The sequence below is a fragment of the Nymphaea colorata genome, chromosome 9 (genome assembly GCF_008831285.2).
Source record: "Nymphaea colorata isolate Beijing-Zhang1983 chromosome 9, ASM883128v2, whole genome shotgun sequence".
NCBI classification, from domain to species: domain Eukaryota; kingdom Viridiplantae; phylum Streptophyta; class Magnoliopsida; order Nymphaeales; family Nymphaeaceae; genus Nymphaea; species Nymphaea colorata.
This window is the reverse complement of record NC_045146.1, coordinates 21239360-21256523: the sequence shown is the minus strand read 5'-3', so window position 1 is coordinate 21256523 and position 17164 is coordinate 21239360. Positions and strand designations below refer to the sequence as shown.

The following is a 17164-nucleotide window of genomic DNA, read 5'->3' as shown; positions in this document are numbered from 1 at the left end:
TCTGGCATTGAAAGTGACCCTGAAATTTGGTGGTTATTTGGCAAAGGATTGCAATGGAACCACTTTCCAGTCTTTTGATAAGAAGGGAAACGTTTGTTGAGTGGTGAAGTCTGGTCAACTTGTCGAGATGTTGGCTCTGGTTGTGGTAGATCGCATAGTGGATCGACTAAAAGCGATGCAGTTCATATCCTCGCATGCTCACGAAAAAGGCTGTCGTCTTGGAATCTCATTCTTTTGGGCTGTTTAGGTCAAATTTTAACCCTACACAATGATTGATTTGATAATGCTGATCGATTTGATAATAGTTCATGACGTAGAATCATGTTTTTTGAATGTAAATATTTTGAATTACAAAGTTTGGTTGTTTTTACAATTTGGTTTCTGAAATGTTTTAAAATCTTTGGGGTTGGAGTTGGGGGATTCGAGGCTTAGGTCGAACATTATTTTTTAACTAGATGATCAACTTTGTTCGAAACAATTTGCAATGTGAAGGTTAATTGTACATAGGAATACGGAATTGTTTACTGTCTCTTTTGACATCTCAGCTCAACTCTATGATCCCCTCTAGCGATAAGGTTGATGAATTAATTATTGATAGCTGGCAATTAGTAGCCATTAAGCTCAAGAACTTGGCCTGATCTCGCAGAGACCATAAAAGTTTGCAATTTTCACACATTCGTCATCCACAGTGTTAAGACAACCAGTGCTGCCCTTGAGACTAATGACAGGATAACTTTCACTTCGAATAATTAATGCTATCTTTTTTTGCCGAACAAAAAGCCAACAAACGTATCTGAAATTATTTTGGATTATTTTGCTTGTCCAACAACTTTACGTTAGAACATAAAGAAAAAGTTTGGACCTAGAGACTTCAGTAAAAACTGTAGCTTTATTTAAAATACACGCAAATTAGAGTGCAAAATCGTTGCTTCTCCACCTGAGGACTTTGGGAACGGACAAGTATTACATTTATAAATTAAGTGTTGTCTGCATTGTGATAATTGATATTAAATGTTTCAATTATTTCAGTCGATTTTGAACCAAGCCACTTAACAAAATAATTTAATGCTAAAACCTAATTAAAGTGCTGTAGTAGATCAAAATACAGATTTGACTGTCGGACACCATTAGCTTACTTTCATTCTCATAGTCAGACTCACGTTTAGTGGTTGCTAGCTAGGGAGCAAAGGGGTTAAGTGCATGTGACTCACTTCCCACAATATATCCAGGTCAACTTTTGCATCTGTATCTTTTTTTTATTTGTTGACAGCATAAGGAAAACATGTGCATGTTTGATTTTTTTTTTATATAACCACCCATTTATGTCATTTCAGTAGATAGATAAATGCAATATATTCAAGGCCCCAAGCTTTCCAGTGGCTTTGGGAAATTTGTCCTCAACTTACAAAGTCCTTGCATGATTGCATTGCCAAGCTGGTTGTATGCACACCCATATGCAATGACTATAATACCTTTGATAAAGTGAAAAAAAAGGGTTTTAAAAAGGATAAAAATGACATTATAAAAAAAATTAAAAGACCAAAAAGTACACCTTATGATAGAAAATTTATAAAATACCCCAACCCTCTCTTTTTTTTGAGGGGTGTATATTTGTTGCATTCACATACTGGTGCATGCAACTTGATCTCATTGCATTGGCGCTCATGATGCTGGTGAAGACGGCCAAAATGCTTGGTGACACCCATTCCACATTCGTGCTTCATTACAAGGACATCTCTGGATAATCAGAAGATATATATGTGTGTGTATGTTACCTTTAGTTGGAAGCACTTTGATTAACTGCCTTTTCTGCCCAATTCGAGCGGCTAAATCTAAATCTCCTGGCCAAAATCAAAAACTCGAGCTATAATATGAAAATTTTGCTCGGAATCAAGTTTCAGGTCATGTTTCTTGACGACAGATATGATTTCTAAAATTTTTAAACAAAGATAGTTGCTTGATCTTCAAACTTCCTCAAACATATGATTTGAATTAATTAACGGTTTCATAGTGAATTTCCTTGAACAAATTATTGATTTGTATCACATTCATGTGGTCGGATTCCGAAAAAGGAGAACAATTATAAAATTCAAACTTGTGGAGCAAGAGAAAAAGAGAGAGAGAACTTACCAATCTAGCAAGAACATTCTTAGCCAGTGCTCACTCTTTCAAACATTCACAAACTGAGCATCCATGGATAAAGAATTAGAATCAGATGATGCTCATTCCATGATTTTGCAATGAAAACCATCGAAGGAAAAGGATTGCAAGCCAACGGCGTCCTGCTATAGGCCTTCATCTTTTCGCTTGCTTAAACGTAAAAGCTAAAGCAGAACTTCCACAATCGTTATCATTATCAGTTAAAGTTCTAAAATGGCGCTTTTGATAATGGAATTCGGAAGCTTAGAGGGTCTGTTTCAACGTTGCCCGATAAAGTTGCTAGAATGCTTGAATTTCTTTGCTTACGGCTTCGGCAAGATGCACCTGCTTTTTCCAGCTTGGATCTGTTCATAAAAAAAAAAAAAACAACAAAAACAAAAACAAAAAAGAAATTTTCATCACCCAAAAAAGTGGAGATGCGGGGTATCGATCCCCGTACCTCTCGCATGCTAAGCGAGCGCTCTACCATCTGAGCTACATCCCCTTCCCCTTCTCAAGGGGCAAGCTTTTTGACACCCACATTTGCAGAAGCTCATTGCTAGAAGGGTTTCATGGACTTGTAATGGCTGCTCTACCTATTCCAAGACCAACCGTGATCACTAGCTAGTAGAATGCAGATGGACCGGATATGGGGGAGAGCTAAACCCTGGCTAGGGTTCGATCCATCGAATTAAGAATGCATGACAAAGCCTTGTTATAATAAGAATAGCTTGTTCACCCATTAATGAGCAAACTATCCAATAAGAACAAACATATTGATATCTAAGCCCTAATTTGAACCTTTGCTGAAATTTCCCCAAAATTAGATGGACTTCGTCCAGGATGCGACTTCTATTTCTGGAGAGAACATTATTTTATTTTTGGAATCCAATAAAAGTCTCCTACTTAAAGAATTTTTGGGACCAAAAAGAATTTGTAAGATGATGGTATTAAGATCTCCTAGCTCCGAACACAAGGGTTTCTGCACATCTAGTTGAGCTAATTATCTTATGCCTTTTTAAATTCAAGAAATTCTATGTTTGATAGCCTTTCCTTACCATAAGTTTGAAGCAAGGAGATTTTCCTTGGGGGGCAGTGGAACAGTTGATAGTGGATTGTGTTTTCATTCCCAAGGCACGCATACTTGTACAGCTTTTTTTAAAACACCCTTTAAAAGGTGTACTGTCCTCCACCTAGTTCACGGACACAACCCAAGACTCTAGAAGCAGGGGAAATGAATAGGGTCTTCAAGCTTCTTTCTTGATAGGTTGTTAACCGCCTACTCACCTGAAAAGATACTTCTAAAAGTTATTGGAAGACAAAAAAATATCTGGCAAATATTTGTTAAAAACTGAAAAAATAATGATAGTAGTTGACACAGCCAAGATTGTTTGCGATAGGGCGGGTTGGGTCTTGTCCCCAACTCAACTAAATTGATTCCATTAGCAGCCCAGACCCCACTAGCTATATTCCAGCCCAGTTAAGCTAGGACATGATCCGCCTTTCCAAATTTAGCTGCTCAATGAGCTCGGCCCAACAAGGCATAGCTGTCCTTTTTTTTGGAGCCTAAATGAATATGGTACTCTTTGATTGGTAAATAAAACTATTCAGTTGCTCCTTGCTATCAAATAGGGAACCTGAATCCATAAGAATGAATCCCTGCCAATTAGTCATGGTTAAGTGAAGAATGATCGAACATTCAGCCTATTACGCATTCCCTTGGTTGGATATATATATATATATATGTGTGTGTGTGCGTGCGTGCACCGTGGCACAGCTATCCATTTCTTAATGCTTGTTGTTCGTACCATTTTATTCGCATCCTTGTTTTTAGGCTTATTTTTAACCTTTAGCCTATAAATAGCTTGTGCTACAAGACAAGTCTTTATATATATATATATAGAAGATGTTTGGGATTGAGGAAACTTACAAGTGGTAAATGAACGGTATCTTTATTGAGCATGCATGAAGAAGATAATGAGGAAGCACAAGTCACCTTCTTCAAAATGGAATGGGTAAAGAGTGTCATTTTTCAACGTGCTACCTTTTCTTATACAACTTTGCTTTTTAAAGGGTGCTTAAAATTAGTGAAACGATGGATGAAATTTTCCAACTTTTTGTTGATCGCCCCTTTATATTGTGTGCGTTAAACCCTTTAAGTAGAGCCGCGTGTAGGCTGTGTGCAGTTGTTTAAACTAGCCCACAAAAATTGTTGTATTTGTATCTGGGTGCCTTTTTATAATTTTTGTTTATTCATATACGGGTGCCCCATTAAGTTTATAAAATTTAATTTTTGATATTTTTTAGCTTTCTGACTTCACCACTGACATTAACAATAATACTTCAGGCCAAGGCCAATGTTGTGGCATTAACAATAACACTATTCTACGCCTTTTAAAAAAAGCATGAAAATTGACGGGCTTTCCATATCTAGTAATATTGGTGATATAGAGCTAGATCGTGCAGCATCCCGTAAGCATTACAAAGCCATGACCCGCTCTCGTCAAATTGAAATTTTTTTTCTTAGTCATTCATTATTATAAATTTTTGTTAATCATTCATTATTATAAATAAAACAGCCATGTGTAAATGATTAGGTAGCTTTAAAAAGGCAGAATCACCACTTAATATATATATATTAAAATTCAGAAACGCCATTGAAGGACAAGAAATATGAATATCTGAGGCCAAGATTCTTGCCTTACCCCACGCTCACCCGAAACGACGTCATCAATTTTCATGATGGCAAAACTGCCCTCGTGAGTCAACCAACTTAAGCGCTCTCTGACGATTGGCAGGAAATATCGTCCAGATATTTTTGAACCTTGATGTTTAAAAATCAGTTATTTTAAACATGTCCTAATGTTATCACGAAATTAACCCGATAGGACAAGTTTATTATTATTATTTTTTTCGGCCGAGATTTTCCCTGAAAGGAGATTTTTGGCTCTGACCAGGCTGGCTTCATCAATTCCAGCAGATGGCTCGTCCTTGACCACAGCATCCGAGTGCATTTCTGTAAAATTACAAGTCCAAAAAATGTACAAATTTGCTGTATGATAAAATGATAAAAATACTTGAATAGTTTAAACGGTTATTTGAAAGAAATGAAATGAAAGTATTTTTTTTTTTTTCTCAAAGTTAAGCGGTTCTTTTTTATTGAAAAAATTTCACGAGAAATGCGTCAAAAGGAGGTCTTTTGTCATATCCGTTCGTTTTTGTAGGTAATTGACGTATGCATACCTGTCCCATAAAGATGAACAAATTTGCCCTTACTTTCCACCAAACTTTTTCAATCTTCTGGTTTACCTCATATTCAAGCCGGTTCATATCGGCAACTAAGAACCGTTTCACTTTATCAGTTAGCCAAACGATATACCTTCAACATTAAGTGGGTGTTTCACTATTACTGATCTATTCTGATATAGATTCATGATTAAGATCAAGTTACCCAAAATTTGGTCGTCCCTGACCTGATCTTACAAGAAAGATCACAAATGTAGATCTTAGGTTTGATTCAATGTCCTTAGTTTGCTGAACCATGAATATCATATAACACTAAATTTTCAATAGCTTAAACTTGTGTTGGGGAAACATAAACATGGTAGTAAAGTGGACAAAGAATGCATTTATTTTAAAACTGAAAGGAATAGAAAGAGAGGAATTCATGAGCTCCAATGAACTGAGTCTAACTTACAAGTAAAGGATGAAAACGGAAAACAGACAAGTCCTTAAGGCAAGTTTTTTTTTTTTTTTTTTTTTTCAGCTGATAAATGCTTTAAGCGTACGGACGGAGAAACTTTTTAGGGAAAATAGTTAGACTGCCTAAAAAATCCAAGTTATCTTTTTTTTTTTTTCCGAAAAGTTTAGGCGTTAGACACATGAACTTTTGAGGACGGGAGATTGGAGAATCAGCGGAATTTCTCACATTCGTTGAACCGCCAAATCTTTTTCCATTTTCATGGTTGATTTTTTTTTTTTCAACGCTTTTAAAAACGCATCTTAGAAAAAAGAAGAAGCGCGGGTTTTGCATTTCTTATTTTTTTCAGTTTTTTTTGAAAAGTAATTTTCAAGTTTACTTTTTTTTTTTTATCTCTAATTAAAAAGAAGTTGCTTTCTACGAATTTTCTAACAAAACCATAGCATTTTCTTAGAAGCTGTCAATTAAAAGCTGATTTGAGACAAGAAACAAAGAATATAAGGTAATTTGGGTGTTACGCTTATACGAGGGATTTTGTTTTTTTTTTCTTAATATATATAATTTTAAATTTGATCCTCATTTTAAAATTATAAAAGATAATCTCTTTTAAAGAATTGTGCTAAAAAATTGGACCGTAAAAGGTAATTTCAGAACGTTGTTTGTGTATCGCCACCGTCCCTTTTCTGGTATGCTTGCCCCTCCTCGATCAACTCCGACTCGTGGAGTCATCCTCCTCTCAGGTTTCCCCGCTCTTTCCCACTCGGAGTCCAACTACGATTCCATGGCCCCTTTTTCTCTTCTTCCTTCTCGCCGCTTCCTCTGCAACCTTTCCTTCGCCCCGCCGAGAGCGAGGGGTTGGGGTTCGTTGCTCTATCCGGGAGAGATTGAGCAGACGCCGGTGCAGCAGCGAGGGGGCGAAAGGGAGGGGATGATGGACCGTCGAGGAGGAGGAGATGGAGGGCACAGGATGATCGGTGACTATATCCTGGGGCCGAAGATTGGCTCGGGATCGTTCGCGGTCGTCTGGCGCTCGTGGCACGTCCACAGCGGGAACGTGGTTGCTGTTAAGGAGATCGACCGGAAGCAGCTCAGTGCGAAGCTCAATGAGAGTTTATTGAAAGAGATTACTATCCTGGGCGAGATTAATCATCCGAATATCGTCCGGATGCACGACGTTATCGAGGTGAGTGCGGATGGGCCAGCGATTCCGTTGTCCTTCTTCGTTTCTTTTGTTTTGTTGAAGTAGATTTTTGGGTGTTTTTTGATTGTTGCGGCTATTAAACGAAATATGAGGATGGGAGGCGGCGACTTTTTTGATTCCTGACGATCCTTTGCGCCGTTTGCTTTCATTTGGTTGTCGACTTCGTGTGTGTTTAGGTCGCTGTCCTTGGAACTAGTTTCTTGATTATGGGAAATAAAGACGAGGTAATTGTATGAAATAGTGAAGGACAGACAGGGTGTGGTTGGTAAAATAGTTTGGGATGCGTTTATTCGTAATTGTTTGGCTTCGTCATGGACGAACTGATATTGGTTTTTGAGATGGCACTCAGAGCTTCATAATGAGGTGGCGATTGGTGGCAGGAAGCAACAGGGATTGAATTTCTTTTGGTGTAACTGTCATGGTTGTTTACGGATGATGACGAATAAGGCAATGTGGTTGGGAGTTTTGTGAAATACCTGACGGCTAGGCTGAGGATGAATAGCATCGTTAGACATTTTATTATGAAGTAAGACCGTGAATAAATACCTGGATTTCAGTATTGCATTGGAGATCTGTAATCTTTACCTGTATTCTTGATTTGGTGGGAATATAAAGTGCCAACTTTATACGCATAAAAGGGAAAGTCCTATTTTTGTCCTGTGTTGATTAAGAGATGCACTTGCTTGTATTCAAGCAAACGCATTGGATAAAAAAGGTAAAAATGTAGGGGGTTAGATATGGCTTCATTAGGTGGGGAATAGAAAATTGGCTAAGCCAGCTGAAATCGAAAAAGCTAGAAGCGTGTGAATTTGCTTAAAATTTAAATAGTTGACTGTTGATAGAGGACTTGTCATGTTATGGAGATTGCATTAACCCCTTCAATGTTTGACCATTTACGTTGTATGGCAGGCTCGTGGTCATGGATTTCTTCCATCTTTCAAATATCTTGTACCTTGTTGCCAAACAAATTTTGCATCTTACATTGGAAATTTGAACAGGGAAATTAAATTAGAGGGTAAAGTTGAGTGAGAGGGGAAATTCTTTGAACTTTTCATGTCTTCATGTACTAAGGTTTTATTCTTCATCACAGTCTCTATGTGAAATTTCTTTGGTGTTTTGAGAATTCATGATGGCTTCCTTTTTCCAAATTGACTCACGTCCATGGGACACTTTGAGACTTCTGTTTTGATGAAAAATTTAATATTTTATAGCAATAAATTTGAGAAATAGATATGAACTTATGACACTTAAGAAGATAAGTTCTAAAAGTGTTGATATATAATTATACAACAATTAATATGTAAAACTTTATAAAATCTGATATGCATCTGCTTTTCGTGATTTTCTTTATCCCATAAATTTATACATTTTCCATCTATCTATACAGTTGGATTGGTGAAAAATAGTACTCAATGTGGTTCACAAATTAGGTTCCACAAGTCTCATATCATAACAGTTACGAAAATATTTCTGTAACTTGACTAAATCACATATATTCTACACATTAGATCACAAGGAGCTTGTTAGATCTATTGTACTAACCTATTGGACAAACTGAAATCAGGAACAGTATGTTTGGAAAAAGTTTAGAAACAATATATTCCACAAACTGAAATGAGAAATAATCAAACTGAAATCTTGTTGAATTAAGAGAAGGCTAGCGCACTCTGTCGAGTTCATTAAATAGGGCTCTGGAAGGAAAAGTGAGCCAAAACTAATCCCAACTAGAAAGCTTGAAAAAACAACAAAATCTCGTTAAAGACAGAAATGGTTGGAGAAAGACCTCAAAAAAACGTTTAAATGAAAACAATAAAGAGAAAGGAAAGAAAAATAAAAAATACCAACCTTGTTGTAAATTGTAATGTTGGTGGAGGCTGGTGTAGGTCGAAGAGGTTGAAGAAGAAGTGGAAGAGAGGTCATGAGGAGTTTAGGGTTTATGGCGTAAGCAGTTCTGGCTCAGATACTGATATGTGGCCCTAAACCACATATTCATGTGACTTAGGGCATAACATGCCTGTGAATATGTGCCTATATAAAAAGGCATAGTTTATTAGCCACTGAATTCTTCTTTTGAGGGCCTAAAAGCAAACAATTGATAAACATTTAATATGTATAGCAGACAAGTTTGTCTGTTTTCTAATGTGCTTGTCAGTTCTGCACATTAATTTAAGCTGAATTCTGCCTTTGTGACATCAATTGTTAAAGGTGGTTAGTTCCCTTTTTTGATGTGATTATCACCAGCCATCCTCTTGCTTTTCCTCTTGAATAAACATTTCCCGAGTTACAACTGTACTAACATTATGTGTATGAACTGGAAGTTTATTCATGTATTGGATTTATGCAGACTGGTGAGAAGATCTACCTAGTTTTGGAGTACTGTACTGGTGGGGATCTTGCTGCATATATTCATCGTTTGGGCCACGTTTCGGAGGTTGATGTTAGACATTTCATGAGACACCTTGGTATGCCTGCTTTGATCTTACTGCTAGACTAATAGTAGAACGACTTTTTATTAGAGAAATGGTTTTGTGATGCTTAGAGAGGTCAACCAATTTATTTTGCAGCATCAGGATTGCAAGTTCTTCGTAAACACAACCTTATCCATAGAGATCTCAAGCCACAGGTATAAATGATTATGTAAGATTCTTTTTACTTGTTTCCAGCTTCCTTTTCTTTCCAGCCACTTTATGCATCACCATAATCTGGAGTTAGATGCTTCTAATATAATTCTACTTGACTGAAATGTTTTTAATTTTTTTATTAAAATGGTCAGTGAAAGATAGATGTATGTTTTGTGAGCATGTCCAAGGTCATATACTGAACTGCTAGGATGCAGTGCACAAGTCTGAGTGATCAGGTAGTGATTCTCTAAATGGTGCATGTTGCAATGACATCTATAACTGAAGTACTTTCTGTTGGACATCACCAGCTCTTTCTACTTTGATGTCTTTTAAAACAGCGAGGCAAACTCCAGGGAAAGATCCATTACGCAGCATGGTATTGAAGGGTCCTTTAGTCGTGTGGTAGATGAAATTGCTCAAGTAGTTGTGTGATGGTACAAATGTTCCTTTCATCCACTAGGATTGGTTAAGAAGCACTAATACAGGTAAATCCTAGGTCTGTCTATGGAAGAAATGCACTTGGAATGGTTGATGTATGTGTAAAGATGGTGACACATGGCAAAGTGGATTTTCCTATTAGACTGCCTTCCAGCTGTGATTCAGTCGGGTGTTCTCTTGATCCTTTCTACTTCCTCTGTCTCCTTTATATTACCCTTTCCCTTTTGATAAAAAGTTCTGTATTATTGACAGCAGAAACATTTACCTATATTATCAGTTGATGTATAAACAAAGTTACAAGCTTGTATGAATATGCAGCTGATATTTACAATGAGCTCCCTCTTTTATGTTGGTCCTATTACTTTCCTAACCTAGAGTTCATGGTTTGATATTTATAAACCTTCCTGTGTTAGTTGGAGCTGAAATTTGCTTGTACGTTCTTCTCCTAGTTGGTGACTTTTTCGGTTCTGGATAAGATTTATGGATATTTGATCATTATTTGGTTGCTAGTTCTGTTTCTTTGATCTTTATGATGGAACTTGTAGAATCTTCTTTTGTCGATGGAAGCAACACATTTGTGCTCAAGATTGGAGATTTTGGCTTTGCAAGGTATTATCTGTAAAACAATGTCTTTATGCCTGATTTAGTTGACAGTTTCATTTATTACATGTTTCAGCTGTGGTTGCTTTAGAAACGAGAATTTCTTCCAAAAATTAAGGCACTAATGCACTATATGTTGGTTTTATGTTATATGTACAAATCTTAATAGTTTTAGAGTTATATTTGACCAAGTTATGCTTTCAATTTCACCACCTATTCATGGCAAAAGAAGGTTCAAAAGTCGAGCAACTCTTCATTTGCATGTACTTCTGCCTTCCATCTTACTGCAGTCTTTTCTTTGCAGTCTAACATTTATACGATAATGCATGTTTATATTGCATTTGCAATTATACTGCTTATGCTGATCGTACCATATCGGCACAAGACATTCTGGGACGTTAGGTTCGTGAATACATCTTTTAGTCCTCCAATTTATGGACTGTCAGATTCCTTATTCTCATGATTTTCTGGTTGAGAGGCTTTTCATTCATCTTTCCTGGGTTATGTGTCCTGCTGAAACCATAACTTTTCATTTTGGGGTTTATTTCTTTCTTAAACCTGTGCAAGCGGGTTTCATCGTCAAAGCCAAAGCTTATCTTCAACGTCAAAGCCTGGCTGAGCAAACTGATTAGTGGTTGGTTTCATTTTCAAAGCTTATTTCCATCATCAAAGTTTGTTACAAGGAACAAACTGATTAGTGGTTGGGTTGCCTAAATAAAAATTACTATAGTTTTGGTACTGATATCACTGGCTAAAGCTTGTACCTTATCGGCCTATTCAAATGTATATTTCTTTGCTTTTTCATTAACAAAGATATGATTGTTATCTGTTGCTTGTCCATTCGTTTTATTTTATCATTTTAATAGTTTTTCACTCTTCAAGCCATTCATGTCTGTATTACCTACTTTAAGCTAAACCTGCTATTCTCTTCATAAAATCTCCCCTTATCCATTCGTTATATCTAATGACTTTGTATTAATGGTCTTCCTGTTGTATTCCTACAGCAAGTTAGTGGCATGGAAACCATTTGCTTGGTCCTAAATACTGTGACCTTTTTGGGCAGGTATCTTAAACCCCAGGGACTGGCTGATACATTATGTGGCTCACCTTTGTACATGGCTCCAGAAATAATTCAGTCGCAGAAGTATGATGCTAAGGTGAAATCTTAGTGGTTTTGTTTGCATAAATTTTCTGTCTAATTCATAATTTGTTTTATACTACCATAATTTCTCATCAACTTTTCCCCGCAGGCAGACTTATGGAGTGTGGGTGCAATATTGTTCCAATTGGTTACAGGGAGTCCACCTTTTCATGGGAATAATCAATTCCAGGTTATTTGTTATTTTATATATGCATGATTGTGTCACACTTTCAGTTCATAAAACGTGTTTGGTGACGGCGAACCTTTTTTGATAATAGTTCCTCCTCAACAGCTTTTCCAGAAATTTTGATGTGTAGAGAGTTGCAATTTCCAAAAGAGCTTCTTCAACAGCTGAATCCTGATTGTGTGGATTTGTGTAGACGTCTTTTACGGCGAAACCCAGGTAGCTGCATGTTTTTGATTACTACTGTCACCCCTTTCTGACCACTTTAATGAATCATAGTTGCATCCTTTAATTTTATTTTGTAGTATATGTATATCATTCGGAGAATCTGAACTTGAGGCTGCTCTCCTGGATGTGCTGCTGAGGTACAGTAGCTACACCTCAGCAGCACATCCAATGACAAACTGTGTTGTCACAACCCCTGCACCTGTGAAACCTGCAGCTATGTCTTCCCTGAGGAAAATGACCGAGGTGAATTTAAAGCAGCAGCCATAACCATGTGGGGATCCCTGTGGGTCCAGAACAGCCATTAAATAGCCATTTGGAGCTATTTTGTTAGGCAAACCCTGTTTGCATAGAACTTGTGTGTGGGGTGCTTGATTTCCTGTTTCTGGACATGCAAATTGCAGCCCTAGTTGGAATCAACTGGTGCTGCCTTGTTAAGTAAACTAATCATCAATTTAGCTTTGTCTTAACCAGGACTTGCAGTGCTTACATGGATAGATTGGGTGTTATGTTGTATTACACTTTTCCGTCTGTTCACATCTAAGTAACCATCAAATTCTGCACAATTCAAATGGTTAAGAGGAGCATCTTTCAAGCTTCTTTCGTTGATTTCAAAATATGTTGCTTCTAGTGGCTTAACTGAGAAGTTGTTCATTTTTGTGATTCCTATTTTGCAGTTGAAAGGCTTTCATTTGAGGAGTTTTTCAATCACAAATTCCTTGCTGAGCCAATGTTAGTATGCATTGCAATCTCTGATTTTGTATAGTTATATAGAGTTTAATATGCTCCTGAATCTCAAATATTCTTTTTCAACATGATATGGCAGTCCTATTGTGGTTTCTGGACATTCAACTGCTTTGCCAGGAAATCTGCAACCAATCAGACATAAAGGACTCTCTTCTGATGACTTGCCTTCTACTTCTCATAAAGAGCCCAGAGGTTCAGCTGGTGGAGTCTTTCATACACATGTGGATCTACGTTTAGCTCCTAGGTCATCCAATCGCAATGAGACTGATGTCTTAGCAGGGGACCTCATCTTATCCGACTGCAACATCCAGATTGACAACATGAAGCTGAAATCTGCAGATATAACACTTGACTCTATGGCTGACACTGCAGACTGTAGTATGGAAAAATCCTTGTGCAGTGACAGTCTGCCAACATCTTCAGTCGCTAATAGTTTGAAAGCTGTAACTACAGACCCTATTCCCTTGAGCACAAGTACAACTAGAGGTTTGCAACTTCTCTTTTACCTATTTTCTGTTTTTAGAAAAACAATAGTTGTCATTCATCTTCTACTTTTCTTTATTTCCAGTTAATGACTCCTTGGAGTCCATTGTACGTGAGTATGTTCTGGTTAATGCCAATATTGCTTCTATGGAGTCTATTTCTTCTTCACTTATGGCTTCCATGCAAGATCAATCTGGTTCAAAGTGTGCTGATTGTTCTTTTACCAAGACTGAAAAGTCAGTCGACATTCCTTTGCAATTTGGAGAGATCCCTACTGCTTCTATCTCTGGAGTTCAGAGCTTGGGGAGTCATGGATCAGTTTCATCAGCAACATTGCAAGCCTCTAATGATTCAAGGGAAGTAGCACAAGTTCAAATACTTGCTTCCACTAGACTAAGGCTACTACATGAGCATGCACATGCTCTTTCAGCACTAGCGAAAGAGAAGGTAAGAAGTCTGTCCTCTATGGTCTGAGAAAGTTATTGGATGTAGCTGTAGATCTTATGATAAACCTGGTGTGGAATCTGAAATCTTTGTCACATAATGCAAATGTTTGCAGTTCTGCACAACCAGAGAAAGGAAACCTACTTTTCTTTGTATGGTCAAGCAGAAGCTTGCAACTTCTTAAGTAGCTGGCTGTAAAAGCTGACTGCTGCTTATGTCAGTAATAACTCATTAGGCACGTTTTCTTCATATCTTATATAGTGAATGGTCGAGAATTTTGCTTCACTGCTGCAGATGATGGGAGTATATTCAGTATCACTGTAATGTTTAAATCCATTAAGATATTCTTCACTTCCTCCTAGTTAAAGAAGATCAAGGGTTGATACACTGGGTATGTCTTGGGGACTGCCTAATCCTTACATGCCAAGAATGCTGGAAGGGATATAAGATGTGTCACCCAAGTCGGGTTTCAATTGTCTCTTGTCCAGTCTGAGGGTTTTGTCATTTTAGCTGTACTCAATAGTTCAACTTTGACCCAACCTCCAATTTATTTATCTCCCCTGAATTTGCCCATTTGCATCCCTAAATCCCTGGCATTAGTCTGTCCTGTATTGCTCCATCTAGCAGGGCCAAACAATACTATTTTTATTAAAGTCTAGTTTTTGAACTACCTGAATTGCAGCTAGATTTAGGTCGGCTGTTGGATGCCTTCTCAATTGAGTTGATAGCTTTAACTGTATGGAAGGAAGCCCTTGGCCTGTGCAAGTCATTGGCAGATTCCAGTCCAGATGCTAGTACCTCGCATAGAGTTCCTCCTGGCTGTTGTCGTGAGCAGGAAGGGAGCTCTTCTTTATCATCAGCAGAGGCCATTGACTTCAGCAGGATGGAGTCTGTTTGTTCAAGGGTCGAACAAGGGTTTATTGCTGCATGTGATCGGGCAGAAAACTTGGCTAGTTTTCTTCATGATATGGATGGTGAGTAATTACTATTTTTTTCTGTATGTTTTTAATTGCTTCTTGTTTGGAAATGCACTTTATTTAGTTCATCTGCAGCCATTAAATCTGATAAATGTGCCTATGTAGGAAATGCTGAAATGCCTGATGCAATGGAGACTATATTCCAGGCTGCACTTACGGCTGGAAAAAATGGTGCTGTAAGTATGCATTTTTTCTGTACTTGGTTGAACTTGTGGCAGGTTTTAGGATGCTTGATCTTGTTGTTTTCCTAGTAGGATATAATGTGGAGTGCTTCTTCCTTTTTGAATTTGTTTTGCATTTAGGTATGTACTATTAGTTCCCTAAATAGTGGACTTTTGTACCAGTAGAATGGCAGACAGTACTAGTTGCTTCTGAAAGCATGCAGTAAAGTGTATCCTGTGAAATTTTGAACATTTTCGTTTTGGCATGATATCAGTAGATTTGCCATTGGTTAGAAATTGAACTCATCAGAGACATTGGATCTATTACTGATTATGGGAATGTACGGAACTTTAAGCTGTTCCATTTCTTGCTATTTTTGATCTAGAGAACGAGATTGGCTACAATAAAGTAGGGAGATTCTTTCAAGTCCTGGGTCCCCCAAAAAGGATAGTGGAAGCCTTAGTTTTGCGTTGATGAAGATTCACTATGGTACTTGGCGTAAATAATTTTTCTCCAGAGATATAAAAGAATGATAACCATGTCATTGAAAAACTATACATGGGTTGTTTTCTTTTTTGTTTGTTAACATTCCATGGGAATGGTTGAAACATTTATTTAGATATTGTCACAAATTTCTGTTCAGGTTGATGAGCTTATGGGAAATAGGATCAAAGCAGCAGCAGCATACTCAAAAGCCACTGACTTGCTTTCGTTTATCCTGACTGAAGCCACCTCACTACCATTGAATCCACCATTTACATTGGATGCTTCTGAGCGGCAGCGGCTTCAGAGATATTTAGTTAACTTAAAAGCCCATCAGAATCTGTCTACAAGACAACATGCATGTACATCTTCTAAGCATCTTCAAGGACCGAAGAACTAAAGAGTAACTTATAAACTGACTATTTGGATATCTTCTTTGTGAAGGTGAAGGCCTTCCAGGACAATAACTGATCCGTACAACCCTAGCTTGGTTACCTTCATTAACTGATTGGAACCATGGCTGAAAATTACTAACGACAAGTGCCAGACGTATTTCGTCTGAACCTTGAATCAAATATACCCTTTGGATAGGGGGTGCAGTATCCGATGAGTTATAGTGTAAATAAATCACTGTAAATAAAATTGTGTTTATTCTTCATTTGGACATAATTGTAAATACGAAACGGACTTGTATAATGTACAGTGTGGTGTAAATAAGTGTGAGGACTAATCTCTTCTTGCTGCACTTTTCTCTTTGCCTGCATATGACGCCTCTTTATCATAATGCGATTTTCATGATGCTTAGAGATGGAAACATTTTATGATGGTCAGAGCGTGCATATTCGTTATGCTTGCTTAGAATTCAGAGCAGTTTGTAATGATCTGTACGTTAGCACATGGGATGCTTTGCAGCGCAGCAGATGGCACAATGTTCTGAAGTTCTTTTCTCCTTTCTGCGTTGGGGGTGGTGATGGGAAGGCTTCAAGATAGACTGGCAAGATAATATTCTTTGAAGAAATATTTAATAAAATTTAAAACCTGTTGAATACTGTAAAAGCCTATTGTTTGAATTTATCGTCAACTTATTTGGATAATACTTGCATCTTTTCCAGTAGGAAAAAGAAATGGCGAAGTTGAGTCGTGATTGCTACCTGGTTGTGAAGTACTTCGTATTACTTTTGAGTTTTCTAGAGCTTAACGTTTCTTTGGTTCACCAAGGTTCATTGGTGTAAAACCCGGATCCTCGCTGCTTGCCAAGGCACAGACCGATTTTCGAAACTTAAGAACTTGGTCTGTTCTGTCAATTCGGTGATTGTCAAAACTATTAGGGATGCTTTGTCAACTAAGTGATCTTCACAAATTCATTTATTATATAGGATGAAACCTTTTGGGTGTCCATTGGTTGTGTGTCAACTTCGCCATTTCTTTTTCCTACTGCATTTTTTCTGGACAACTTCGGAGCCCATCATAATCTTTCTCTAGCCGTAATGAGAATGCGTCATCCTTCCGTTCATCTATTCTGGCTTTTTTCTAGGCATTTATTGGAGAACTTTTTATAGTTGTAGCAAAATTATTTTTTTGAGTTACTTTTAATTTTCCTTTTGTAAATCGAGCGCTTT

General features: G+C 37.5%; 1 non-coding gene and 1 pseudogene across 1 annotated transcript; one reads left to right on the top strand and one right to left on the bottom strand.

The window, feature by feature from the left end:
* Positions 1-2571: 2571 nt before the first annotated feature.
* On the bottom strand, positions 2572-2644 carry TRNAA-AGC (transfer RNA alanine (anticodon AGC)). The gene has a single exon. It is a non-coding gene; the product is annotated as a tRNA-Ala (tRNA).
* Positions 2645-6525: 3881 nt separating this feature from the next.
* LOC116260868 (serine/threonine-protein kinase ATG1a-like) lies at positions 6526-16247 on the top strand (annotated as a pseudogene).
* Positions 16248-17164: the final 917 nt, after the last annotated feature.